The 14,968-nt window shown below is 37.4% G+C and overlaps 1 long non-coding RNA gene across 1 annotated transcript; it reads right to left on the minus strand.

Moving 5' to 3' along the window:
* Positions 1 to 11,214: 11,214 nt before the first annotated feature.
* On the minus strand, positions 11,215 to 14,397 carry LOC136322939 (uncharacterized). Its single transcript, XR_010728889.1, has 3 exons — positions 14,311 to 14,397; positions 13,379 to 13,518; positions 11,215 to 11,795 (listed from the first exon to the last, which is right to left on the minus strand). It is a non-coding gene; the product is annotated as an uncharacterized lncRNA (long non-coding RNA).
* Between the last annotated feature and the right edge of the window lie 571 nt (positions 14,398 to 14,968).

A 14,968-nucleotide genomic window follows, 5' to 3' on the forward strand; every position in this document is an offset into this window, starting at 1 on the left:
AGCAATAAACATGGCAACCATCACCAATTTTGAAACTGGAACCAATGTATTAAGTATATGAACAAAGTGTCAAGAATGAGATCCACCCCAACAAGAGAAAGTGAAGCCACAAGAGATGTTTCATATGACAACTCAGAACACAATACATGAACAAGATAGAAGAACAAGTGAGAGGTAGAAAACCATCCTCTATCTGCACGTCTTGGGCTACTGAACTTGAGTTCACACTTTGTGTTGGAACAATTAGTGGCCAAAGGAACCTATCTTTCAGTTAATTCCATAAGTAACAATATACTTAATTTTATATGTAGCTGCGTATGTTTAAAATATTAATGTTCTTATACTCAAAATTATAATGTAATAGTTTCAATCATTTAAAATTGCTAATATGCATTTATTTTTAACCTAGAAAAATTGCAATTTAACATGGTTCAAACTCATAGGCAGATATTCTTAAGCAAATATTTTGTTGTTGTTGTAAAGTTCACATTGGATAACAAGGAGAACTTTGGCCTTTAATTATGATTCTTATATTTTCCTGGAGTTTGTGATTTATGAATTTAATGCCATACGGGGAAGTAATAACTCTGGAAGTGTTTCAGCTTGCCCCTGCCCAGGGTGTGAAAAGAAGTTGGGGAGAAAGAGAAGTTCTAGAATTATGTAACTGAGGAAGGTGGAAGTAGTTTCTGTACATGTTTATTTCTTTTCATTGCTTTGCTTTTTATATCAAACTCATTTGACTTTGGGCTCCAGATTTGTTTTTCTCTTTATATAATAAATTATTTGGCCCATCTGTTTGCTTCTCTTAAATGAAATATAAATTGCCTTTTGTTTTAAATTTTAGGTGCTTTAGGTTTGACTCTACTATTCATCCCCTAAGGCAGTTTAGCCATGATGGTTAATTTTTTGTTGGTTTTTTTTTTGTTTTTGTTTTTGTTTTTGTTTTTGTTTTGTGGTCAAGGACAGAGAAGTCTTGTCATTGAGAATCTTTTTTTTTTTTAATGAATGTGTATTTTAGTACCAAAGCAAATTCTCAGTTTTTAATGGGTTTAATTTACTTGCCTCTGTAATTTATGTTTCCTTTCCTTTTTCTCTCATTTTTCCTGTCCTGTGGCTCCATATTTATGCTACTATTATTTTTTCCATACCCCATCCTCTGCAACAAGAAGTCCAAGACAAGCCACTATCCGTTTCTTAAAAAAAAAAGACACCTATGGGATCCCATTGATTCCTATGAGCCTCTAAGCCTCTTGTATAAATGATCATAGTGCATTAGGTAATAACCCTTCATTGGCCAATCAATAATTATTGAGCACCTAGTTTGTGCAGAATACTATACATACAATAGTGTGGGCAATGATGGGAACACATTTCATGAGAGACATTGAAATATTCATGGACACAGACTTGCTTGGCAATTATGCTTTTGAGATCCATTTACAATGGACATATATTTGGAAAGAAAGGAAGCTGGAGACTCTCACAGTGGTCTGCTGCATGTCTTTTTTTATGACTCTAACCATTGTGAAGCTTGCCATTTACCTGACTACCCATCCCTTATGCAGCACTGCTGGTGCTGTTCCTGGGGGTGGTCAAAGTCCTGCCATACTGAATATTCTCTCCTTTCTCACCTCTGTCACACGACTAAAAGGTTTTCTTCTTGAAGATGCCATTTTTGTATGTCGTGTTTCTTATCTAGCCACATATTAGGAAGGGCAGTGAATCCTGTCTTCACACGGAAGGAAAGAAGGCTGTGAGCAGTTGTGACATGGGACTGTTTTACTTTGACATAATAGAAGTGGTTTGGAAAAGAGCTAAGAGAAATGTCACCATGAACAGCTCTAGGGAAGGAAAAGAATGTTGGGTCTCTCAACAAACAGGAGTACTGAAAAGAAGGAACAGATGCCAAAGAAGGGAACTGAAGAAACATCAACGAAGCATTTGCTCTTGTTGCAATTTAGGTTTTGCCCAACCTGAGTAGGGAAGTTCTAGTGAGTAGTGAAGCAACTTATTGGGAGAGCCTGGGAAAGCATTTATCAGCTCTGTAGGAGGAGGCTCACATAGGGAGCCCAACTCACCAAGATTTGCCTGGGACTTTCCTAATTTTAACACTGGATGTCCCACTTCTAGGGGAATCCCCTCAATCAGGCACATGGGGATGCTTGATCTTCCTGGCTCATAGACCCAAATACTGAGAACACCATTGTCTTACTTGGAAATAAGTCTGCTAGGAAATTTGCATAAAAGCCATCTTCCTATGGGCTGGGTCAAATAGTGTCATTCAAACAAAAATTGTTTATTTCTTCCTGCATCTCCTGAAGTTTCCCGGTCATTTTCGTAGGTTATACTGTCTCTTGTTTTTTGTTAGCATTAGCCTTATCTTTCTGTAGATTATAACCTCACCTTCTCCCACTGCCCATACTTGTTTTCCTTTTTAATTTTGGAAACCAATTCATTCTAGGAACATCACCTCCTAAATATGCTTGGCACTATGTAAGAAGATTCTCTAAGGGCTTTAATTGGAGCTGTGAAGCTGAGCGACTTCAAAGGTGTCATTCTCACTAGAATTCAAGAGTGGTCACCTATTTTCACATAGAGATAAGTGTGAAGTGTTACGGTGATTTCAGGAACACTAGGTTCTTTGTCCTAAGAGATAAGCAGTTACTGATTTTTTTCATGGAAGGCCTGAAAAATTTAAGATGCACAACACTTATAAAATGTGTGCTTGCCTTTGTCTGGATAGGTCTTCATTTAAATGGTAGTTTATGGAAAGATACAAACCCATGGTTATAACATCATATGCTGGTGAAAATCTATAGCAATACCATAAAAATCATATCTTATAAATCATAATTTATAAATTCTATAAATAAAGAATACTGTATTTCCAAAAAGTTTAAAAACAAGATTAAATAATTCATTTAAAAAAGACATCTAGGTGAAATCAATTACATTCTATTACCTGAAGATATTTGTAATAAAGTTTTATGACATACTAATTCTTGGCTACAAAGTCAAGTTTCTATGTCCTTAGTAAGGAAAACAATGAGAACATTTATACATTAGGATTCTGTTCATGAAGTTAACTTTCCAGTGACTTGGTTAACAGTGGAGAGAAAATGCAATTTTTATTTTATTTTATGCTGAATCATAATTAAAACAAAAGTTGACCAAAAGTGAAACAAAACTCAGTTAGCTAAAAATCTATCTATTATCTATAAAAACACAATTATTATAAAGTTAAGGTTATCCTAAAGTAAAAAGTTAATATAAAAACATTAGTTTAGGAACATTAAACACTACATAAATCATTAGTAGGGACAGAGGAGGGAACAGCTAGAGCATTCAGATTGGTCAAAATAGTCTACTATTGTTGGTGTTCTTAGCAGAAAGCTCTTTTATTTAAATATTTGTGAGTGACGTCACGGAAATGGTGCCGTGAGCAGCGCGTCCTACAGCTCTCCCCTAAATCACAACAAATTTATCAACTAGAAACAGAAAAATTTATCCTCGGAGCATTCCGGAGTTCCACACAAACTGATAGCGAAAGGACTGTTATCACTTGAATCTGAGAGACGAGGGTGTGGAGGAATCTACCACAGGGACGTTCTTTCAAACCGCAAGGAAGTGCGCCTGTGGTGAGTCAGCCCATATACTTGGGAACCGCGAGCAGCCGCGAGCGGCCAACGTGAGCCGCCACAGCGAGCCGCCGCGAGCCACCGCGAGCGGAGCGGCCGCCGCGAACCGTCGCCATGAGCAGCCGCGCGCGCCCGGTTGAGCACCGCTGACGTTCCCAGTGGCCCGCACACTGCGAGTGGGGGTCGCCGGCCACCAGTGCCCAGAGCGCCCCATTCGCGCGCGTGCCTTGGGAATTCCACGCGCCCAGGGCGCCCTGCTGGCCCGCACACCCAGGGGGCTCCATTATCCTGCGCCTGGTGCAGTCCAGCCGCCAGCGGCAGGGCGAGCGGGAGAGGCTTGGGAGATTCTCTCCGTGGGCGGGGCACCTCACCCAGCCATTCAAGCTAACAATCAAGCGTTGGGGGAGGGGTGCGCGCAGGCAGCCTAAAATACCTTCGGAAGCACAGCTGCGACCCAATCACTGAAATTAGCTTAACCCATGAAATCTGCGCACCTTCGGTTCTAATTGATAAGATCTCTCTCAATTCAGCGATCCAAGATAAGAGGCGTGATATTTTTTAGTGCCTCTCGCTAAAGGGGTGGGGGCAACTTCTGATTAATAGAGCCTCCACATTTAGGGATAAACGCTAACAAGAAGGACTTGGCAGATAATAAGGTCTATACTACACTAATTGTAAGCAGAGACTAGTGCCTCTTCTTCCCTGCAAAAACAGGCTACAAAGTGTGGAAAGCCTGGGTTGAGAGGTCCAACTAAATGATAGGCGCTGAACAGTCACCTTGACAACAATTGACTCCCACCCCCGCCTGATTACACTGGAGGCCCTGACTGTCAGAGCCTTTCCCAAAGCCTTGCACTGAGTGGGGATAGAGTGGGGATTTCCCAGCTCTTTGAGCCTCTTACTCCCCAGGCAGAAGCAGTTGCAGTCTTATAGCTGGATCACCAGAAAGGGGGGACTAGGAGAGAGAATCCAGGAAAGCAAACTCTCTCATCGTTGGACCCTGCAAACGCCAACAAGCCTTTACTTCCAGCAAGACTAAAGCCAATTATATGACATTGCCATAGAATCCCATCAACTGCAAATCCCTACCTAAGAGTGATAAAGGGGCAGAGCCTGGGGTACAGAGTCACCGACCAGGAAGAGGGAGAGAAAAGAAAAAGGAAGAAGTTAACCTCTCAAAATCAAGAAAAACCTACAGACTTTACAACTTGATCCACTATTTATTTTTTGTTGTTGTTGTTTGTTTCTTCTATCTTTTTGCCTTTATATCCTCCACCTCGGTCCTTCTATTCTCTGCCCATCTTATGCTTCCCCTTTCTTGAACTACACTACCCATGAGTGTTGCATTTTATTTTTCTTCTTCATCCTCACCCTCCTTTAAGGTTATACTCCAAAACACTTAACTCTCACTGTCTCCTCTTTTTTTTTTTTTTGTCTTGCTTTATTTTGTTTTTTTCTCTTCCTATTTTATTTCTTCCTTCGTTTTTCTCTTTTTCTTATTTTTTCCTTTCTATTCGTTTTTTCTTTTCTCATTTTACTTTCCTCCCATATAATCCTCAATCACGAACAAATTAGTTAATTTGGGACTCAAGGCTTTTTTTGGCTTTATTTCTCTTTTTTGCTTTTGTTTTTATTTTTTTTCTTGTTTGTTTATTTTTGTGGCATTTTGGGTCCTCCCAACCCAAGGTCTTCATTGTATTTAGTCTTCGCTCCACTTAATACAACAGATTTTTACTTATTATTTTTATTTTTTCTTCTTTATTATTCTTTTTTGGTCCTTTTTTCTGGTTCCCTCTTATCCCTCTCATTATATCTCTTAGTTGACCATCACATACAAGCAAATCATCTTATGCTTGTCTAAGATTTTCTTCCTTTTTTTTTTTTTTTTTTTTTTTGCATTTAGTAGGTCCCTACTCCCTTTTTTTTGCCCCTTGAACTCTTCACCCCAAATCAGGCCCTCCATTATAGGCATGATATTTCCCTGAGGAGGGGAGAGGAGGGAAAGAGAAGAGAGAAAAAAAGGGGGAAATAATAAATTATTACTGTTTTTTTTTGTGGGGTGTTTTACCCTTTTTTTTTTTCTTTTTACTCTTTATTAATTCTAATTAGTGCTATCAATAAGACCACCCTCAGATGCCGATAAGAAAGAGGAAATCGAATATTATGGATACAAAAGAAAGAGAGGTAACACAAATAGATGTGGAAAAATCTATGGAGAAAAGACTTAACATATTGGAAGCCTTGGAGCTAAATGACAGAGAATTTAAAATAGAAATCTTAAAAATACTCAGAGATATACAAGAAAACACAGAAAGGCAATATAGGGAGATCAGAAAACAACTCAATGAACACAAAGAATATATTACCAAGGAAATTGAAACTATAAAAACAAATCAAACAGAAATGAAAAACTCAATTCATGAGCTGAAAAACGAGGTAACAAGCTTAGCTAACAGAACAGCCCAGATTGAAGATAGGATTAGTGAAATAGAAGACAAACAACTTGAGGCACAACAGAGAGAAGAAGAAAGAGACTCAAAAATAATAAAAAACGAGAAAGCCCTACAGGAATTGTCTGACTCCATCAGAAAGAATAACATAAGAATAATAGGTATATCAGAGGGAGAAGAGAAAGAAAATGGAATGGAGAATATACTCAAACAAATAATAGACGAGAACTTCCCAAGCCTGTGGAAGGAACTAAAGCCTCAAATTCAAGAAGCAAACAGAACACCAAGTTTTCTTAACCCCAACAAACCCACTCCAAGGCACATCATAATAAAGATGACACAAACCAATGACAAAGAAAAAATTCTCAAGGCAGCCAGGGAAAAGAAGAATACAACATATAAAGGAAGGCCTATTAGATTATCATCAGATTTCTCAGCAGAAACTCTACAAGCTAGAAGAGAGTGGACCCCAATATTTAAAGCCCTGAAAAAGAGGAACTTTCAGCCAAGAATACTATACCCATCAAAGCTATCCTTCAAGTATGAAGGAGATATAAAAACATTCACAAATACAGAAAAGATGAGAGAATTTATCAACAGAAAGCCCCCACTCCAGGAAATACTAAGGGGGGTTTTCCAACCAGATTCAAAGAACAAAAGAAAACAACACCACAAGTAACAGCTCCACCAAGAACACAATAAAACCAAACTTAAACTGTGACAACAAAGGAAAAAAACGGGGGAGAGGATGGAGATTAACAGTAGCAAAGGACAATGAAGTGCAGAAATACTTATAAGATAGGGTACTACAATGAATATGGTAGGTACCCTTTTCATTACTTAATGGTAACCACTCTCAAAAAAACCACCACAAAAACACTTGACTTAAAAAAGGTAGCAACAGAGGAAAGAAGTATGGAACACAAACAAACAAAAACAAATGATAGAAAAACAAAAAAGAAGAATCAAACTAGATACAAAACTAACAGAAAGCAATTTATAAAATGGCAGTAGGGAACCCACAAGTGTCAATAATTACACTAAATGTAAATGGATTAAACTTACCAATAAAAAGACACAGAGTAGCAGAATGGATTAAAAAAGAAAATCCAACTATATGCTGCCTACAAGAAACACATCTAAGCAACAAGGATAAAAACAAATTCAAAGTGAAAGGCTGGAAAACAATACTCCAAGCAAACAACACCCAAAAAAAAGCAGGCGTAGCAATACTCATATCTAATAATGCTGACTACAAGACAGAAAAAGTACTCAGAGACAAAAATGGTCATTTCATAATGATTAAGGGGAAGTTGAATCAAGAAGACATAACAATCCTTAATATATATGCACCAAACCAAGGAGCACCAAAATATATAAGACAGCTACTTATTGACCTTAAAACAAAAACTAACAAAAATACAATCATACTTGGAGACCTCAATAAACCGCTGACGGCTCTAGATCGGTCATCCAAACAGAGAATCAATAAAGATATAGTGGCCTTAAACGAAATACTAGAACACCTGGATATGATAGATATCTACAGGACACTTCATCCCAAAGTGACAGAGTATACATTTTTCTCTAATGTACATGGAACATTCTCAAGAATTGACCATATGTTGGGCCACAAAGATAATATCAGCAAATTTAGAAAAATTGAAATTGTACCAAGCATATTTTCTGATCATAAAGCCTTGAAACTAGAATTCAACTGCAAAAAAGAGGGGGAAAAACCCACAAAAATGTGGAAACAAAACAACATACTTCTAAAAAATGAATGGGTCAAAGAAGAAATAAGCGCAGAAATCAAAAGATATATACAGACAAATGAAAATGAAAATACGACATATCAGAATCTCTGGGATGCAGCAAAAGCAGTAATAAGAGGAAAGTTCATATCACTTCAGGCCTATATGAACAAACAAGAGAGAGCCGAAGTAAACCACTTAACTTCACACCTTAAGGAACTAGAAAAAGAAGAACAAAGACAACCAAAAACCAGCCGAAGAAAGGAGATAATAAAAATCAGAGCAGAAATAAATGAAATAGAGAACAGAAAAACTATAGAAAAAATAAATAAAACAAGGAGCTGGTTCTTTGAAAAGATCAACAAAATTGACAAATCCTTGGCAAGACTCACCAAGGAAAAAAGACACAGGACTCAAATAAATAAAATCCAAAATGAAAGAGGAGAGATCACCACAGACATCATAGAAATACAAAGAATTATTGTAGAATACTATGAAAAATTATATGCCACCAAATACAACAATCTAGAAGAAATGGATAAATTCCTAGAACAATACAACCTTCCTAGACTGAGTCATGAAGAAGCAGAAAGCCTAAACAGACCAATCAGCAGGGAGGAAATAGAAAAAACTATCAAAAATCTCCCCAAAAATAAAAGTCCAGGCCCAGACGGTTATACTAGTGAATTCTATCAAACATTCAAAGAAGACTTGGTTCCTATTCTACTCAAAGTCTTCCAAAAAATTGAAGAAGAAGCAATACTTCCAAACACATTTTATGAGGCCAACATAACCCTCATACCAAAACCTGGCAAGGATGGCACAAAGAAAGAAAACTACAGACCAATATCTCTAATGAATACAGATGCTAAAATACTAAACAAAATACTGGCAAACCGAATACAACAACATATTAAAAAAATAATACATCATGATCAAGTGGGATTCATCCCAGAATCTCAAGGATGGTTCAACATACGCAAAACGGTTAATGTAATACACCATATCAACAAAACAAAGAACAAAAACCACATGATCTTATCAATAGATGCAGAAAAGGCTTTTGATAAAATACAACACAATTTTATGTTTAAGACTCTCAACAAAATGGGTATAGAAGGAAAATATCTCAACATGATAAAGGCCATATATGATAAACCATCAGCCAACATTCTATTAAACGGCATAAAACTGAGGACTTTCTACCTTAAATCAGGAACAAGACAGGGTTGTCCACTCTCTCCACTCTTATTCAACGTGGTGCTAGAAGTTCTGGCCAGAGCAATCAGACAAGACAAAGAAATAAAAGGCATCCATATCGGAAAAGAAGAAGTAAAGCTATCACTTTTTGCTGATGATATGATCCTATACATCGAAAACCCGAAGGACTCCACAAAAAGATTATTAGAAACAATAAACCAATACAGTAAGGTTGCAGGATACAAAATTAACATACAAAAGTCCATAGCCTTTCTATATGCCAACAATGAAATATTAGAAAACGAACTCAAAAAAATAATCCCCTTCATGATTGCAACAAAAAAAATAAAATACCTAGGAATAAACATAACAAAGAACGTAAAGGACCTATATAATGAAAATTACAAAGCATTGTTAAGGGAAATCGAAAAAGATACAATGAGATGGAAAAATATTCCTTGTTCTTGGATAGGAAGAATAAATATAATCAAAATGGCTATATTACCCAAAGCAATATACAAATTTAATGCAATTCCCATCAAAATCCCTATGAGATTTTTTAAAGAAATGGAACAAAAAATCATCAGATTTATATGGAACTATAAAAAACCCCGAATAGCTAAAACAATCCTAAGGAAAAAGAATGAAGCTGGGGGCATTACAATACCTGACTTTAAACTATATTATAGGGCCACGATAATCAAAACAGCATGGTATTGGCAAAAAAATAGACACTCAGACCAATGGAACAGAATAGAAAGCCCAGAAATAAAACCACATATATATGGTCAAATAATCTTTGATAAAGGGGCCAACAACACACAATGGAGAAAAGAAAGCCTCTTCAACAAATGGTGTTGGGAAAACTGGAAAGCCACATGCAAAAGAATGAAACTCGACTACAGCCTGTCCCCGTGTACTAAAATTAATTCAAAATGGATCAAAGACCTAAATATAAGACCTGAAACAATAAAGTACATAGAAGAAGACATAGGTACTAAAATCATGGACCTGGGTTTTAAAGAACATTTTATGAACTTGACTCCAATGGCAAGAGAAGTGAAGGCAAAGATAAATGAATGGGACTACATCAGAATTAAAAGTTTTTGCTCAGCAAGAGAAACTGATATCAAAAGAAACAGACAGCCAACTATATGGGAACTGATATTTTCAAACGACAGCTCAGATAAGGGCCTAATATCCAAAATTTACAAAGAACTCATAAAACTCAACAACAAACAAACAAACAATCCAATAAAAAAATGGGAAGAGGACATGAACAGACACTTCTCCCAGGAAGAGATACAAATGGCCAACAGATATATGAAAAGATGCTCAGCTTCATTAGTTATTAGAGAAATGCAAATCAAAACTACAATGAGATACCACCTTACTCCTGTTAGATTAGCTATTATCAACAAGACGGGTAATAGCAAATGTTGGAGAGGCTGTGGAGAAAAAGGAACCCTCATTCACTGTTGGTGGGACTGTAAAGTAGTACAACCATTATGGAGGAAAGTATGGTGGTTCCTCAAAAAACTGCAAATAGAACTACCTTATGACCCAGCAATCCCTCTACTGGGTATATACCCCAAAACCTCAGAAACATTGATACGTGAAGACACATGTAGCCCCATGTTCATTGCAGCACTGTTCACAGTGGCCAAGACATGGAAACAACCAAAAAGCCCTTCAATAGAAGACTGGATAAAGAAGATGTGGCACATATACACTATGGAATACTACTCAGCCATAAGAAATGATGACATCAGATCATTTACAGCAAAATGGTGGGATCTTGATAACATTATAAGGAGTGAAATAAGTAAATCAGAAAAAAACAAGAACTACATGATTCCATACATTGGTGGAACATAAAAATGAGACTAAGAGACATGGACAAGAGTGTGGTGGTTACCAAGGGTGGGGGGGGAGGGAGGACATGGGAGGGAGGGAGGGAGAGAGTTAGGGTGAGGGGGAGGGGCACAGAGAACTGGATGGAGGGTGACGGAGGACAATCTGACTTTGGGCGAGGGGTTTGCAGCATAATTTGATGACAAAATAACCTAGACATGTTTTCTTTGAATATATGTACCCTGATTTATTAATGTCATCCCATTACCATTAATAAAAATTTATTAAAAATAAATAAATAAATAAATATTTGTTTAGTAAGAATTTTAATAACTAAAGTTTACTGGTTTCTTTATATGTAAAATCTCATTTAAATCACCCACAATTGTATAAGGTAAGTACAGCTATATGCCTCTCACATTTACATCTTGTGGTACATATGAAAGGATGTATCATGTGGCCATACCTTTTGAATTAGTGCCTCTGGAGGTGGACACAGGACTCCTTACATTAAACAAGTTCCTAATTTTTATACCCTCAAATTAAAATACACATCTAATAATTAATGGTCTAGTCTTACCATCAATTAATGGCATTACTGTGCTCATAGTGCCTTTTCCAGAAATAGCCAGTCTCCTGCTCTCATTTTTAGCCAGAGCAAACACACTAATTTCCCAAGTTAGTCTGGGTTGTGTGAGAGCTTCTGAACATGAGAGGAAATTTATCTTACTAGAACTCATAAAAAATTTGAATGTGTCTAGGAAGCAAATTAAATCTCCCTGTACTGACACAAGTATCTTAAAATTTTAGTGACCGTTAAGGAAATAAAGTACATATTTTGTCCATGTTCTTCAAGTGTTTTGTACAGTTGAAATGCCACAGTCAGGAGCCATCAGGAGCTGGGGAGAGAGAGAGAAAATCCATGTGATTCATGGTCTTCTCCTAGAAATGCCATTCCTGCTGAAGTTTACAAAGAGGTGGGCATGAAATTGCATGAATATTTTCATAATAATACCATCCCGGAGGTTTATTTGAAGACAAAAACAACAACAATAAAAAACCGTGGTACTGAAGAGAGTGCAAGAGTAGATGCAGTGGAGAAACTGGTGACTGTAAGGTCAGAGAGTTTGACAGAAAAAAATGTTCCTTAATTTGACTTGGAGAAGTTGAGCAAGTATTTTGAAACTGGGGTTTTGACAAATATTTTATAGTGTGGAATAGATGCTCTTCAAAAAGACTGAAGTAAATGGTTATTGGTCTTTTTTTTTTTTTCTGAAACATGTATGTATTTATAATCATATATCCTGAACTTCCAAACCTGAATTTCTGGACATACCTGTGAAGGCAAAAGTGCATTTTGTTCAGCAAACCCCTTAAGGATTGGCATGTCTCCTTACACTGCTTTCCCTTCAGCAACACCACTGTTTACCTGCCTCTATCCTTTCTTGTTTCTCCAGGCAACCTGCTTTTCCATCTCTATTTTCTCTCTCTCCCTGATTTATCTCTCTGAATCCCATCCTTTCTCCAGTCTTCTCCAGCCACATGTCAACTCCCCATCTCATGTTCCCATCCCACTTCAGCCCACAATTATTTCTCATCTTACCAAATATCTGTGCCATAAACTTTGGCTTATAGAGTAATCCAATTGTATTTTATGTGTAAGTCCAGTTCCCTCAACTAGATTCTAAATGTTTGAGACCCAGAAAGAAAACATTTATCACTTTTTAATTTCCAACAGGGTACATAACCAGTGTTCAGTAACTGCACAGGGTTTTGAATCACATTGATTTTTCTTTTTTCACTTTCCTAGTTGAATGCATTTCCTTCCTTGTTCTTACCCAGCCATGCTAATTTTCATCTCTGACTCATTTAATAGGGTAAGGAAGAAAAATGGTTTGCAATCATAATTAAGCTATTCACTTGTGGAATGCAAAGTGCTAAAGAATATTATTAACTCCACCAAAGAATTAAAAAAAAACTAACAAACTAAATGTAGTCTGAACATTTATTGACTTCATACAAAAAAGTTGAAGATGGTAATATTTCAACTAATGCTGACCAGTTGAATGGTAAGAGCCACCAGTCAACAGAGAGATCCCAAATGCTACCTAGAGAAGCTACCTGATAATCAATGTAAATTTCAACTCTAAAAAGTAACCATTGGAAATCTAGCTATGTAGAAATAACTTCCATTTATAAAAATACCTTTTGTAATTAATTTCATTATTGCTTAGTCTTAACATAAAGACTTTTTTACATAACTGTTAGACATTGCATATTGAAATTAGCCATGTTGTTAAACATGACCTATAGGATTTTCCACTTATAATCAAATAATTATTTTTAATAACATTGAAACTACCAAAGAAAAGTCCCACTGACAGTGATAAAGATCAAAGGGCAAGTAACCAGCAGAGAGTAGGTGACCTTACTGAGTACAACATTTTAGTAGGAAACAAGTTTTTACAGACATTTGGAATACCTGAAAGCAGGTTTGTTCTACATTCATTCCCCAGTGGAATAAAAAGTCCATGAACTGTGGAACAGGAGAGCTTCGATTTAAATCCCATTTCTGGCTGTGAGGCCTTAGACAAGATGCATTTGAATGTTAATTTTCCTCATCTGCAAAATATATGTAACAATATTTCAGTAGGCTTTTGAAAGGAACAAGAAAAATCTATAAGTGCTTGGTGGAAAAAAATTGGAGGTGCTGTTTGAACAATATTGCTTGTACCTCAGTTTCCCTATATTACACAGGTAGGACTGGCACAGGCATTATAGAACAAAGATAATTAACATTTGCAAATGAGACTCAGAGGTCAAGAATTGTGACTTAAAGGTTAAAAATTAACCTTTGAATTAATTTGAAAAGTTGTATTTTTCAATGTGTGTTCATCATTGAGGTAACACATATTAGTACTTTACTCTGTGGAAAACAGCCGTGGTTACTGCACAGGCCCAGAACACAGGCCTCCAACGAGGCAGGCGAAGAGCCCGTGCTCACATGTGGAAGTGGCTGATGGAAAGCTAGTACGCCTTGGGCAGCAGTGGTCCAGATGAGTTCCGAAGCAGCTACAGTGAGGCACCAGGGCTCTGAAGTACGCACTGTCCTAGAGTGCTGGGCTGGCTAGGGACAAGACTAGAATTCCTAACAGATGGCATCGAAATGCAATTCACTTTTCCTTTAGCACTTACTGTTGCAGGGATGATCTCATTTAACCCTCCCAAGAACCCCAGGGTGTAGGGGTCATTAGGATCTTCAACTTAGAGATGAGTAAACTGAGGCACAGAGAGTTTGTGCAGCTGGTACTAAGGCACACACTTAAGAAACTACCAGTAAGTGCTGAGTCCAGGCTTGCTGAATCCACAAGCTCTTAAATCTTTCTGAAAGCAAAACACAGTAGACACACTTACATGGACACTGAGGGAGGCACCTTCTAGGTCTGGGACGGGGAGATGGATGCGTGAAAGAAAGGCAGTTTGGTCAGACTGCCCTGTGTGGTTTTGTCAGTCTGGTATGCTGCCTTAATGTCATGGAATCCGCTCCCAGACGAATGCTGGGTAAGAATGTCTGGTGATAAGGATGGCTATATACGCTGAGTGTCTGCATGCCTCGGCGACAAGGTGGGTTGTTTATTTTCAGGGCCTGAATGCTGCTCTCCCTGAGTTGACCCAAATAAGTGTCAGACATGGGAGCACAGGTGCAACATCAACTGGTTTGTTTCTTGGGTGGAATTTTCCTGCTTTAAAAAAAATGCAGGAAAACAACAGCTTCCTATGACCTCATTATGCTTAAAATTCCTGGATATGTCTCTATTTCCCCTTTGGTTACAGTCTTTTCCTTACTTACTTTTAAACTAAATTCAGCTTTTTTAAAAGGAAACAAGTGTCAACTTTATAAAGAAGTGGTGTTATTTTTTTTTCTTCCCAGAACATGCTGACCTACAGAGCCTTCAAAGCATCTTAGTTAACAATACCTGATTCAGATTTTCCCCAGATGGTCAACTTTTCCTGAGAAGGTGGCTTGTAGACATTCTGCTTTAGACTCTCCTGGGATGTTCCTTTAACTCAG

This window comes from Saccopteryx bilineata, chromosome 2 (assembly GCF_036850765.1).
Source record: "Saccopteryx bilineata isolate mSacBil1 chromosome 2, mSacBil1_pri_phased_curated, whole genome shotgun sequence".
Lineage (NCBI taxonomy): Eukaryota > Metazoa > Chordata > Mammalia > Chiroptera > Emballonuridae > Saccopteryx > Saccopteryx bilineata.